This window comes from Mustela erminea, chromosome 11, assembly GCF_009829155.1.
Source record: "Mustela erminea isolate mMusErm1 chromosome 11, mMusErm1.Pri, whole genome shotgun sequence".
NCBI lineage: Eukaryota > Metazoa > Chordata > Mammalia > Carnivora > Mustelidae > Mustela > Mustela erminea.
Window position 1 is genome coordinate 46,095,653 of NC_045624.1, and position 14,176 is coordinate 46,109,828.

At 43.6% G+C, this 14,176-nt stretch overlaps 1 protein-coding gene across 3 annotated transcripts in view; it reads left to right on the forward strand.

The window, feature by feature from the left end:
- The first annotated feature begins 720 nt into the window (after positions 1-720).
- Positions 721-14,176, forward strand: part of SCRN1 (secernin 1) — a 61,566-nt gene continuing 48,110 nt past the window's right edge. For 2 of the 3 annotated variants that reach the window (XM_032304771.1, XM_032304773.1), the window contains exon 1: positions 721-823. The gene's annotated coding sequence lies outside the window, so the exon portion shown is untranslated. Of the gene's footprint in view, positions 824-851; positions 992-14,176 lie in introns of those variants that run through there. The other variant, XM_032304772.1, reaches the window with a different exon arrangement.

The window sequence follows — 14,176 nt, forward strand, 5'->3', positions numbered from 1 at the left end:
AGAGGTAGAATCTGTGATCTGGTAACAGATGGTCATGTCCTGATCAATGACCTTGATGCCAGCATCAACACACCTGTCACCTGTCTGCGTATTTATTAACCCAAGGTATGGAATCTTGGCTTTGCTATTTGCTGTGTAATCTTGGGCGAAGTTCTTAACCTCTTTTGGCTTCAATGTCTAAATATCCAGCATAGGGTCCCTCTTAGCAACATGGTGCAGGACAGCACCTTTAAAACCAGGGAGTCGGCTTGGACCTGGGAGTCCATGACGTACAGGACACGTTTTTCCCGCGGGGACATTTTGCTTAGGCACTGAGGCCGCACGTAGCAACCCCACTGCGGAGTTCGGGAGTGCGCGCGGCGGGAGTGCGGCCTGGCTCCGTACAGCCCGAGTTCTCGCTTTCGAGAGAGCAGAAATCCCGGCCATGACCAAGAACTTGAAATCGAGCCAAGAGCTATCCACTTTCTGCGGCGACAGCTGCTCTCGCAGCCGCTTCCCTGCTCCCAGGCACCCTCCCCTACCGCCCGAGCGCGGCGCTGCAGCCCCGGCGCCCAGACGCGGCGGGTGCGGCGCGGCCCGGGAGCCCGGGTTGGGGAGGCGGGGGTGGGCCCCGCGGTCACGTGATCCGGGCCAGCTGTGCGCAGGGGGCGGCGGGCCCGAGCGCCCAGAGTCTGTGCAGGGGGAAGCGCCCGACGGCCGCCTCCGCCACTGCAGCTACAGCCGCCGATGTCGCCGCAGTAATCGCCGCCGCGGCAGCACCCGCACCCTCGGCGGCCGCAGCATCAGCACCGCAGAGCCGAGCCCGGAGCCCGCCGCCCGGCAGGTGAGCCGCGGCGGGCACGGCTGGGAGCGCGGGGCGTCCGCCGCAGCTTCTCCTCGAGCGTTTCAGCCGCGTCCGCCATCGTCGTCCCCTGTGCCTCGCTGCCGGCCCCTGTCCCTTCGAACTCTCGGGTAGCCAGAGCCCGGGCTGAAACCCGGCGGGTGGTGGCAGGCAAGCTGGGGACTCTGGGGGGATGGGGGGATGGGGATGTGGCCTCGGGCCGGGTGCGGATGACTCGGGCTAGTAGGTTGAGGGGGCGCAGGACAGGGACGCCCCACCCCAGGCGCGGGCACTGCCGCCGGGTTTGACCCTGTCTCCCCGCTCTACACCCCAACCCCATCCTTTGCTCTGACCTCCGGGTGCTTTTTCTGTGTTTCCATTAACTGGCAGCCAAGTTGCTGCTCCGCTGGGGTGTGTGCCTGTGAACCCCCACCCCTCCACCTCTTGGGCTGTTCCCGGGGTTCTCAGCTCGCTCGATGGTGGCAGCGTTGGTGGCGGAGTGGGCCTGGCACCTTCCCGGGAGGTAGCGCACCTGCTACCCGGGTAGCGCGAACATGGCTGCCTGGTGGGGCCCGCTGTCCTTGACCTGGCTCTGCGCCCACGTCCATCCGGTTTGCGATCGCTAATCGTGTCCAGGGGACTGCCCTCCCCTTAACGGCTGTTACTGTCGTCTGAGCGGGCTGCAGGACTTGACACGACATCCCCCGCTCCCAGCCACACTCCTGGCGGTTCTTTGGAGTTGGGGGTGGGGTGTCAGGACAGGTACGCCGTGGCGCCAGGACACTTAGGGTAGCATTTCTGCTATGAAATAGCTGGTCAGCCCTCGGTTCGCTTGTTGGTCTGGGCGCTGATTATTTGGCGACATCATTGCTGAGGTCTGAGACTGGTGGGGTCTGCAAAACAGGGGGAACGCTTCAACTTTTAGAGAATTGACGAGCACTCGGATTTAGGGGTTTAAAATGTCCATTAAACCCAAGTGCATCTAAGGAAACTGTTATTCACTGACTCAAAACTGACTTGGTAGGGTTTTCCATATGGGCTTTCTGGATTTGCTGTTTAATTCTGACTTGCAATTTGGTCTTGAATTAGACTTGTGTCCAGCTTCCCCAGCTGTGTGTGTGTGGGTGTGTGCAACTGTGTTCCCAGCCTGACCAGAAGATGCCATGGGTTGCAGAGGAAATCTATGTTAATTCAAAATGGCAGCATGAAAAAGTCGGGCCAGGCGGAAGCCGTTGAGACCACAGCTCACATCAGCTGCCCCGACTTAAGCCTTGGTGATGATATAGGCTGCGGGGAAGGCTCTTCTGGGTGTTGCTGCAGCTGGTCCGAAGGGGTAGGGAGTGATTCTTGCAGCAGGCTAGATTTTAAGGGGGCAGCAGGGTCATGGGGAGGTGAAGTGGGAAGTTTGGGGAGCTGTAATTATCTTCTCTAACTTATTGAAAGCTGGTGCAAAGACCTAATTAGAATTCTCTGTGATTTTGAGCTAATTTTTCTCCAGGCTCAACTATGGACAATTTATGTGGCTGCTTATGTCTGTTTGATGCATAACTCACTTCTGTTTATTTTATACCTACGAGTGGATCTTAAAAGGGTTGAGTGTCTAGTGTAAACATCACCCAAGAACGATACATAACAATTACCAGGTATTTAGAGCAAGTTCAATGAAAGACCTGATACAGCTCCATGATCAAGCACCCAGGCATCAGAGAATGATAAATTCTTGAAAGGTGACTCATTTTAGGATTTTTTTTTAAAACAGTTTTTCCTTGTGGTTTCACTGCTGTGCTGCCAGCCATCTTCTCATTTAGGAAGAATGGGATGCATGAGGAGGCAAGTGTTTCAGGGATAATGGGAATAGAGGAAGATTAGTGCTTCCGTCAGGAATGGCGATCTGGAAGCACTCTGCTGTCAACCGCCTTTTTACAGCCCTGGAGGCTGAAGCCAGCAGGGTGACTGGGCTGCACCCAAGGTCATATAGCTGGCTGGCAACTGGCAGTGAGGATCAAAATCCAGGTCTCGTAACTGCCCAGGTCAGGGTTCTACATGCCACATTTCACAGCCTAGGGAAAAAGGGACGGACCTGTCATTACTATGATGGCAAGCAGAGCAATTCGAAAGCAAACTGTAACATGAATATAAAAATCAATGGATATTTAAAGTGAGTGACTACATCTTAGTTTCCAAATTCAAAACCATTTAACTTTAAAAAAAATTTTAATTTATTTGAGAGCGAGCGAGCATGTGCACAAACAGGGGGAACAGCAGAGGGAGAGGGAGATGGAGGCCCCCACTGAGCAAGGTGCCTGATGTAGGGCTCTATCCTGCTGGGGTCATGACCTGAGCTGAAGACAGATGCTTAACCCACTGAACCACCCAGGCATCCCAAAACCATTTAACTTCTTAAGTTGTGTGCACCTTATGTCCACATTTTCCAGTGACTAGACTGCTTATATAGTTAAGCACCAAAAACATAATTTTACTCCTATTCTTTAAAGTGAGACATGCATTCTTGGATTAAGAAATGTGTGGCTCGTGTTTGTGGAGAATCATTGGGTCAACTTCTTTTTAAAAGAAACCAAAGTGGGATATATAATAGCTTTTGAGTATGTCGAATTTTAAGTAAAATGTGAACAACGAGACTGTTTTAAAATAACTTTGAAGCAGCACTGCATACAGAGGCTTTTTCTAGAATTTGAATTTGATTTCTCTTAGTCATATACCAGTAACCAAAGATCTACTAAAGCCAGATTGGAAAGTGTAAATGGGTTAATATTTGCATGGAAGTGATGAGGATACAAAATATTTCTTCTGTGCATTCCATTTCTTCAGCCCAATGATCTATAGAAGAAGTTGCACAGGTTGCAGGGAAGAGGGAGGATAATTCACAATGGAGAAGTGGATGGGAGCTAGGTATGGATGATTATGTGCAAAGGAAGACAGATGATGCCACACGTGCTGTTTAAAAAAGCAGTAGCTTACCTTAGAGCCTGAATGTGAAGATTTACTCACTTAATCCCCCTGACATGCCAAAGATACTTAAAATCACAAGGTTTGGAAATTCTTGAACATGAGCAATTTGTGTTTGTTGAAGAAGAATAATTCAGTTATTTTTTAAAAAGTCATGCATGGGGTGCCTGGGTGGCTCAGTGGGTTAAAGCCTCTGCCTTCAGCTCAGTTCATGATCTCAGGGTCCTGGGATGGAGCCCCTGAGTCAGGCTCTCTGCTCAGCAGGAAGCCTGCTTCTTCTTTTCTCTCTCTGCCTGCCTCTCTGCCTACTTGTGATCTCTGTCTGTCAAGTAAATAAATAAAATCTTAAAAAAAAAAAAAGTCACACATGATCTCTTTATCCAGCAGTAACTGAATCCATTTTCATTCGAATGACAGCCTAGGTCTGTGCTGTCCAATTCAATAGCCAGTAGTCACTATCCACATGTGGCTCTTGAGCCCTTGAAATGTGGCTAGTCCACACAGATGTGTGAACTATACCCCAGATTTCAAAATTTGTATAAAAAAAGAATTTATGTCATTAATAATTTGTGTGTTGATTATATATTGAGGTAATATTTTAGATATATCCAGTTCAAGTAGACTATATTATTAACAATAGTTTCACCAGTTTTTCTTTTTTTAGATGTGGCTTCTAGAAGACATAAGATTACACGATGTGGTTTGCATCTGTCTTGCATTAGCAGAAAGCGGAGTTTGGTTGGGGTGTGTGGTACTGTGCACAGAACTGGGTGTGTAAGGAGAGAGATACTTGGATAGAAGAGGGAGGGAGATTATGAAGAGGGAGTGCGCGGGGACCCTAGGGAGTTGGAGAGCATGAGTATGAAGTACCTGGGGGCTGCTGAGTTATGAGACTTCTGAGGTGGAAAAAGCAGAGCATGCAGTGGTCCAGGGTTTGGAGTGGGTGGAACTGTGACTGGTAGGGTTTGTGGTGGTGGGACAGGAACCAGGGTGGTAGAAAGGCAGCGTGGACACAACTACATGTCACACTGGAAAGTGACTTCCACATCTGAGATGGCTGGTTTCACAAACATATCTAGCACATCAAAATGAGGTGAACACATCTCATTCACAGTCCAAGCTCTGGTTCTGCCTCTAATTAGGGGGTGTGACCTTGAGCCAGTCACTCATCAAGATGCTTCTCAGTCTCCTTTTATTTATTTTTTTTTTAAAGATTTTTTTAAAAAATTTATTTATTTGCAAGAGAGAGCGAAAGGGCACAATCAGGGGGCAGACGCAGAGGGAGAGGGAGAAGCAGACTCCCTGCTGAGCAGAGAGCCCCACGTGGGGCTCGATCCCAGGACTCCAGGTTCATGACCTGAGCCGAAGGCAGACACTTTACTGACTGAGCCACCCAAGTGCCCCTCAGTCTCCTTTTTAAAATGGGGTGAATGACAGCTGTCCCCTGACTTGCTGGGTGGTTTCTGTGGGATAAGATATGACATATTAAAACACAAAGATTTATTAGAATTTACATTACTTTATTACAACACTACACACTGAGATCACTTTTACTTATGCACGTGTGCATAAGATGACAACAACGACAAGAAGACCAGCCTTCCTCTGGTTCTACCAATATGTGTTCTAAAAATTAAAAATTCTGAGTAACAGTATTTGGAGGGGGGAGATTAGGAGTGAGTTGGTGATCTGCACAGATTTCTCCCCTGCTTTCCCCATCCCAAATAGTTAATTATCCTAACAACATTTACTGTTCAGTACATCCTTTCACCTTGCTTTCAAATTCAGCTTTCATCATATGCTAATTTCCTACATTATATGAGTATATTTCAGTAATGTCTGCTCTGTCAATCTGTCTGTTCTTGTGTCAGTCTTGAACGGTTGTAATTATAAAAACTTCCCAACATGGTTTAATACCGTTTGGGGCTAGTTTTTCCTCATTAGTTTTCATTTATGAAACTTCTTGGCTTGTCCCACATCCTTTCTAGATGAGCTTCAGGGTCGTTTTTGGTCATCAAGATTGATGACTGCCCAGTGACTCCATGGATTACTGTAGGGAAGACTGACACCTCCATATAGTATTGGATCTTCCCAGCAAAACGCAGGCATCTCTCCCTGCTCTTCATATCTTCTCTTGTGTCCCCATAAACCCTTACCATTTCCTCGACTGAGGATTTGTACATCTCTCTCTGGTAAACTTATCTGAAAGTGGGTAGAAGCCCTATAAAGAAAACTACAGAACTCCAAGGATGGGCTCAGAGCCCATACCAACAGGGACGCTTCGTACTTTGGATAGCAGGTAGAGTCTGGGTGCTTGGGGCATTCTAGAGTCTGGGTTCTCTCTCTGCTATGTTCTAGTTATATGATTCCGGACAAGACTTAACCACTCTTGATCTCAATTTTCTCATCCTTAAAAAGCGGATAATAAGGGGCGCCTGGATGGCTCAGTTGGTTAAGCATCTGACTTCCGGCTCAGGTCATGATCTCAGGATCCTGGGATCCAGTCCTGTGTCAGGCTCCATGCTCAGTGGGGAGTCTGCTTCTCCCTCTCCCTCTGCCCCCTCCGCGCTCATGTGCATGCTCTCTCAGTCTCTCTCTTTCAAATAAATGAATAAAATATTTTAAACAAGGGGGATAGTAACACCTTGTGAAGTGGTCATTGTGAGGATTAAGTTATTTTATTATTTATATATTTAATATATTTATATGTATTGCTTAGCATGTTAGTAAGCACATAGTGAATGCTTCATACTCAATAGTAATATGTAAGATTGTAATATTTTATGTGTTTTATATTATTACATGTAATAATATAAGATTCTGTGATTTTAATTATTTTAGTTACTCCTGGTTAAATGAATATATAAAGCCAGTATCATTTTTGGATCATAGGTCCTGAGAGGCTCTGGAAACATTTTGCCAAGTTTTTAAAAAGTTTAATGGAACTTGGGAAAGAAATGGTTGGAAGAGCCAAGAAATGTGGAAGATAGTTATTGGGGGTGAGGTAGGATCTATACTTGCTTTATCTCCAAGGTAGATCGGCCACAGCCCTCTAGCACATTGTCCCTGCCCTGTGCCAGGGACAGGCACATCCTTTCCCATCATTCTGTGGGTCTCTTCTATCCTCACTGTCATCCTTACCTCTAGTCTGTGCCTTATTCAGAACAGTCTTTTCAGCAACTCTAAAGGATGGTTACAGAGCTTTTGTAGTGGGAGGGATGGCTAAGATGACATGTCCTGTTCCCATTGGGACAGAAGAGCAACCTGCTATCCAAAAAGGCAGGAGTGATGTAGGCGTTAATCACACCCTCTACAAGCTCCCACATGTCAGCCCAGACTGGGATGGTGGTGAGCTGAACTGGGTGGAGTGTCAGGTTACTCAGTCAAGGTGACCGGGAGGGGAGGGAGCTGAGGGCCAACCAGCTTGAGTCTCACCTGAAGCAGAGAGAGGTTAATGTTCCCTTCTGTCCTTAAAAGTTAGCCTAAATCTCCCAGTGCTTACTATAACCCCCTCAAGTGAGCTACATATCCTTGAAAGCTCCTATAAGGATTTCTAATCATTATTTTAAGTTAGGTCGCTGCCCTTCTCTCTTGGTTGTGTTCATGAGCACCTCTTCTAGGTGATAAAGACCTTGAAAACATCGTTTTAGTTTCATTTTCCTCCTGGATTGAACAAGGTGCTTGTAGGTGGTTAGGGGCTCAAAGTACATATTGGTAATTCCTTTGACTTCTTAAAATTCTAATTAAAATAATGTAATGATCAGAGGCTCCTCTGAATATCTCTTTCTCCTCTCAAAGTAAAACCTTAGTGTATTTTTAAAATTGCATTTAGAAGTGCCCTAGTGACCTAAAAGAATTAAATGAAATCTTAAAATGTCTTTCTTAAGCACTAAAGCAACAGATTTTTTTAAATAATTAAAAGCCCAATAAAGTAATATGAGCTTTCTATAAATCTAAAATGACATAACTAGATAAAGTAAAATTTAAAGCTTCTATCTCTGTATCCTGTCCTTACTTTCACTGCCAGTTCTGTTAGATAGTAATCCATTAATCCTTCTAGGTTCTTCTCTCTCTCTCTCTCTCTTCCTCCCTTTTGTATATACTTATATTTACATAAATGTATGTGTGCACATACATATATGTATATACAAATATACATGTATATATTCACATATACAAATACAGGTTTGTTTGTTTGTTTTATAATAAATGGGATACATTTTCTGAAGGCAAAACACAGCAAATGGCCCTAGCATTAATGGGTATTTACAAAGGAGTTTTTAGGTCAAATTTTGCTAGATATAATAAAGTTATACCCTGGTTACCAACAAGATTTAAGTCTTACTACTTTGTTTCTTCTGTAGGAAATGAATAGTTGGCCAGTTTTTTACAGAGACAGAATGTAAATCACCATTTTAAGAATGACTGAGAAGAGTTTTTGAAATCCCACTTTGTAGAGTTAACAGGTACATATCAAATCACATTAATGGGAAAAGATGAGACTAGACAATGCATTATTTAGATGGGAGAAGAAAACAGATGTGGGAGTAGGAAGGTCATGATTCAAAGTAACCTTGCCAAATTAGTGGACACAATGGCAGCAATGTCAGAAATGAGAAAAGAAGGAAATGAAAGGACCCTAGATGTGGCTTGCTTAGCAGTTTCAAGATTGTTCCCACAGATAATGCTTTTGGTAGCTAACCACATACCTGCCTATCTCAAACACATTCTTCCAGAACAAGTTAAAGGAGCAAGCCTTGAGTGTTTGTCTATTCCGTATATGCTATATATATATTATCTCATTTAATCCCCATACTATTTCCTGGTGAATATAATGGCTACACTTCATAGATGAAAGAATTTAATAAGTGGAGGAGCTGTACATGGAATTGGGAAGTGTCTGATTTTTCCTTAAAAAGCTATAATGTAACCTCTTAGAGTAACTTAACTGCACAGTCTAACCTATGTCATTAATGTGATACAAGTCATTTTCTTTCTTTGTGTTACTATGAAAGACGGAAAATGTCTTCCCATATGCCATGTACTGGAAAACATCTTCCTTACAATGAACTTGATCTGACTATATTGTTCTAATTTGGCAAGCTCCAGTGGAAAATTAATCTTGTTTGTGCTATTTATCTAGTCTTTCCTGCCATTAAAAAAATTGTTATAGCCATAAGAAATGGACGCTATTCAACTAATCTTTCCTTTTTCCTTCACTCTAAAATCCCTAAAAGGACATTTCTTTTTTCTGGCTCAAATTCTGACTTTCTATCCAAGGCAGAGGAGTCATGATAGTCGCCAGTCTCGCAGCCTGAGTTTTTTTTGTAAGTGGTACCATATTTTAAATACCAGGAGTGAAGGACAGGCCACTTGGTGTGGTAGAGTTTTTGCAGATGGTCCTTGAATTCATGTGTCCCAACCTTGAACGTACACAAATAATGAGCCATATGTATCTGCACTACTGTTTTTCAAATAGTATAGGATTCTCTTGCCATTTAGTACATACAAATCCATTGGAAGTATTACCAAAGCCAACTACAATGACTGTTATTTGGGGGTTTCCATGAAAAAATTCTTGACATCTGTAAGTTGGAACACATCATATTACAATATTTTGTGTTATAGAGAAATTCCGGAGTGATTTGAAGAATACTTTTGTGAAGTGACCATTTACCACTTATTCTATGAATAAATTAAGGTTTTGATACACAATATTCTGTTTGACTATATATAAAAAACTCTACATTTCCTTAGCTGTTAGTTTGTCACATGAATCATTACGTTGGACATTTTGTTTTATTTATATTTCTCAATGTGACCATATATTGCAAATGAAGCAGAATCAGATTTGGCCCAAATGTAAAATGAGTTCATTTGCCATGACCATACAGTTCTCAATTCCTGGGTCTCTGCCCTAGTGAGAGACTGTGTTTATTACCTGCGGTGAGTTAGGGTAGTAGATTATTTGATTACAACTCTTCCTTTTCTTCCTTCCTTCCTTCCTTCCTTTTTTTCTTTCTTTTTAAATATTTTCATTACAAATTCTGTACTCTCCTGTGGGAAATTTGAGACTAACTGAATATATGGAGGTTAAGAAATTGTGATTCTGCAACTCAGGAGATACTACAGCTCTTATAAATTTTGTTGCATTTGCTTATGATCTTTTTGCTTCATCTATTTAGATAACATACATCATTCGAATGGTACCATATTTAATTTGTATGACCTCTTTTCATTTCACCAGGTTGATTCTGTTTGTTTGTTTATTTATTTTATTATTTTTTTAAAAGATTATTTATTTATTTATTTGACAGAGAGAGATCACAAGTTGGCAGAGAGGCAGGCAGAGAGAGAGAGAGAGAGAGGGAAGCAGGCACCCTGCTGAGCAGAGAGCCCGACGCGGGACTCGATCTCGGGACCTGAGATCATGACCTGAGCCGAAGGCAGCGGCTTAACCCACTGAGCCACCCAGGCGCCCCATTTATTTATTTATTTTAAAGAGTCCCATGCAGACACTGCACTGAGCTCAGAGTCCGAGGCAGGGCTCAGTGCAGGGCTCGAATCCATGACCCTCATGGGATCATGACCCAAGGTGAAACCAACAGTTGGTCACCCAACCAACTGAGCCACCCAGACACCCCAATTCTGTGTGTTTATATGTTTTCCGGCTTTCCGTGTTATGTACAGATAGCCAATGACGTATCACATGTTTGTTTTGTTTTGTTTTATTTTTTTGACTCATGATAATCTAAATGGCTATATTTTGGGGGAGGCGAATGAAGCAGCAGTGGCCCATTAAATTATCAGGGGTTATGATGAAATTGAATAGTCATTCATTATCTGGAATTTTGGTTTTACAATTTTTATTTATTTAAAATCGTAAGCTGGGGGAGCGACAGTGGGAGAGAATCTTTTTTTTTTTTTTAAAGATTTATTTATTTATTTATTATTTGAGAGAAAGAGGGAGAGAGACAACAGGGGGCGGGGTGGGAGGAGAGGCAGAGGGAGTGAGGGTCTCCGTGCCCAGTGAAGAGCTCGACACAGGGTCCGATCCCACAACCCCAGGATCACAACCCCAGCAGAAACCAAGAGTCTGATGCCCAACTGACTGCTCCAACCAGCCGCCCTGAAAGAAAGAATCTCCAGCAGACTCCATGCCCAGCATGGAGCCCAACACCAGGCTCAGTCTTATGACTCTGAGATCGTGACCTGAGCCAAAACCAAGAGTCAGACCTTTACCTGAGTGAGCCACCCAGGCACCCTGGTTTTGAATTTTTAAATAGACACTCTTTTCATTTCTTGTAGCTAATAACCTTTATTAGCAGTATTTTTGGGATGAATAACAACTAACTTTGTGATCATCTCAATCATTAAGAAAAAAAGTATACAAGAGGATATTTCTTAGCCATTTTACTGATTTAAGAATATTGAGCTACTCAAAATATTTAACTCTTCTTTTTTTCCTGTCTCAAATTCTCACTTTCTGTCCAAGGCAAAGGAGTCATAATAGTTGCTTATCTTGCATTTGTTCAATGAAGAACATTTTTTTTTAAAGGTATTTTTAAAGAGTTGGATGAAACTTGACTTCTTTAAAGTAGTAAAAAATGCAAGACATTGAAATAACAATTAACCCAAATCTTCCTGATTATCATGCACTCTGATTTCCCTGTGTTAAAGCTAGAGACCAAGAAAGCATATCCTCCTCCCCCACCATTTGTCTTATTAGGGAAAAGAAAACCCTGCTTTCTCCAGTTAATCAGGGATGGGTTTCACCCACCTTTGTCCTGAGGGCAGAGAGAATTCAGCTGTATTCAATTAAAATTAAATGGTTTCCTTAAAAATAGAATTGAGAAAGAAGACAGAAAGTTGATGGCCTTTGAGGTTGGTGGATGCCTTATGGGGGTTTATTGTACTGTTATGTGTGTGCTGCAAATTTTCAGAGTCAAAGAGCCAGGCAGAAAAAAATGAGTAAGGCTTCTGAAAAGCGAAGAAGTTAAATCATCTGCACCAGTAGGTATCACACATGGGCACTCGTTAGAGATCTCCTGCCTGTAATCACAGCCTCGATCTGCTGAACAGAATCTACAGGGAGGGTGTGTCTAGCAATCTGCCATTGTAACAAACTTCCGAGATGATTTTGATGCGTGGTCAAATATGAATCCCACGGACTGAACCACAGCATGGGAACACCTTGGCAAAATGAGATTTTCCTGCTCTTTTTCTCTCATTGAAGGTAAAATATAGCTATGTCTCTTCCCCTTCCTTTATTCAACAAACGTTTTTTTGAGGTCTTATTATGTGCCAGCTTGTGTGCTAGATGCCAGGGAAATAAGGGCTTATGTAAGAGTTCTTGCTTTCATGGGAATTACAGTCTGATGAGCAGAGGCAGACATCTTGAAATTTGAAGGAAAGAGATACAGCAGGGTGGCGGGAACCACGGGCTCACCTTTTCCCCCATTGCACAAATACACCAACCCAAACTAAGATCCCTCTCCATCCCTTACCCCAATAGTCTTTTCTCAGAGAGGTTATCTGAGTCCCAGACAAGTTACAGATAATAACTCTAGAAAATATTCCCGGGGCACCTGGGTGGCTCAGTGGGTTAAAGCCTCTGCCTTCAGCTCAGGTCATGATCCCGGGCTCCTGGGATCGAGCCCCGCATCAGGCTCTCTGCTCAGCAGGGAGCCTGCTTCCTCCTCCTCTCTCTTTCTCTCTCTCTCTTCCTGCTTCTCTGCCTGCTTGTGATCTCTTTCTCTGTCAAATAAATAAATAGAATCTTAAAAAAAAGAAAATATTCCCTGTATTTGATCAGTCTAGTGCTGTTTCTAACCTTTTTTTTTTTTTTAAAGATTTTATTTATTTATTTGACAGAGATCACAAGTAGGCAGAGAGGCAGGCAGAGAAGGAGGGAAAGCAGGCTCCCCGCTGAGCGGAGAGCCTGATGCAGGGCTCCATCCCAGGACCTTGAGATCATGACCTGAGCTGAAGGCAGAGGCTTAACCCACTGAGCGACCCAGGCGCCCCTGTTTCTAACCTTAAAAGAAATTTGAACATCTCATCATGTGCTGTGCTCTATTTTATTTATTTTTTTAAAGATTTATTATTTAATTTTATAGGAAGAGAGAGAGTGTGTGATCTGGGGGAGGGGCAGAGAGTCTCCAGCTGAGTGCAGAGCCCAGCGGGTGCTCTATCTCAGGACCTGAGATCATGACCTGAGCTGAAATCAAAAGTTGGGCTCTTAACCAACTGACCCACCCAGGCACTCCTCCTGTGCTTTGCTTTAAAAAGTTATTTATTGTAGAAAATGACAAGCATATCCGGTATAGAACAGTATATTAAACCACTTGTGTACCCATTACTCACCTTCAGCCATTTTTATTACATAGCCAAACTTGTCTCATCTGAACTTTCGCTGTTTCTTCCCACCCTGGATTACTTTTATTGTGTCATTTCACATGGAAATATTCCAGCATGTATCTCTAAAAGATACGTGCTCTTTTTTCAGACATAGCTACAATGTCTGAGTATCTAAAACAAGAATTCCTTAATATCATCGAATATTCAATCAGTGTTCACATTTCCTCAGTTGTCTCATAAAGTTTTTGCACCATTTATTTAAATCAGGACCCAAATAAATTCAATTAAGTGCTACTAGTGATAGATCTCTTCAGTAACTTTGTCTCTTACTCTTTCTTCCCTTGCGGTTTTTGTTGTCGTTTTTGAAGAAATCAGATTTGTCCTATAGTTTCTCTAGTTCTTCTAGACTTTCTGGATTGCCTCCCTCTGGTGTCATTTGCATTCTCTGTAAACCGGCAGTTAAGATCTGGATGTTCTCATTGCAGTTCGATTCCTTACACACATTTTAGTTACACTTTGGACCGTGTGTCTGATTGGTCAGTGTAAACCATTGGCGATAAAGGGTGAGAAAGCCATAGTAGGGATTGGCGTTATGGTGGCAAACCATCACCAGCGAGTAAGAGGGAGGAAAGTAAATGTTTATTTATCGCCCACTGTATACAGCCACGGGACCTGGTGCTTTCCATATGCTCTCCCATAAATGCAAGTTCTATGTTGTGTATACGGGATTAGTTCCATTTTCTCATGTGGAAACTCTGGAGCAGAGAGTTCAGAATCTGCCTGTCTCTTGCAGTTGGTGGGTAGAGTCAGGAAATGAGCAAGGAAGGGTCTGTTTGTCTTAAAGTGTATCCTTCTCTTGCCTCTGTACCCGTGGGGCTTCAGGGCCACGTAGGCATGGTAAATGAGTACAGCTGATCCAACGTGGAAAAAAGAAAGAATGAAAAAAGCAATAGCCCTAGGGTGAGGCTAGGAGTCACTGTCTTTGGCGTCTGAGGCGAGGGGTGGAGAGGACTGTGGGGAGGAGCCCCT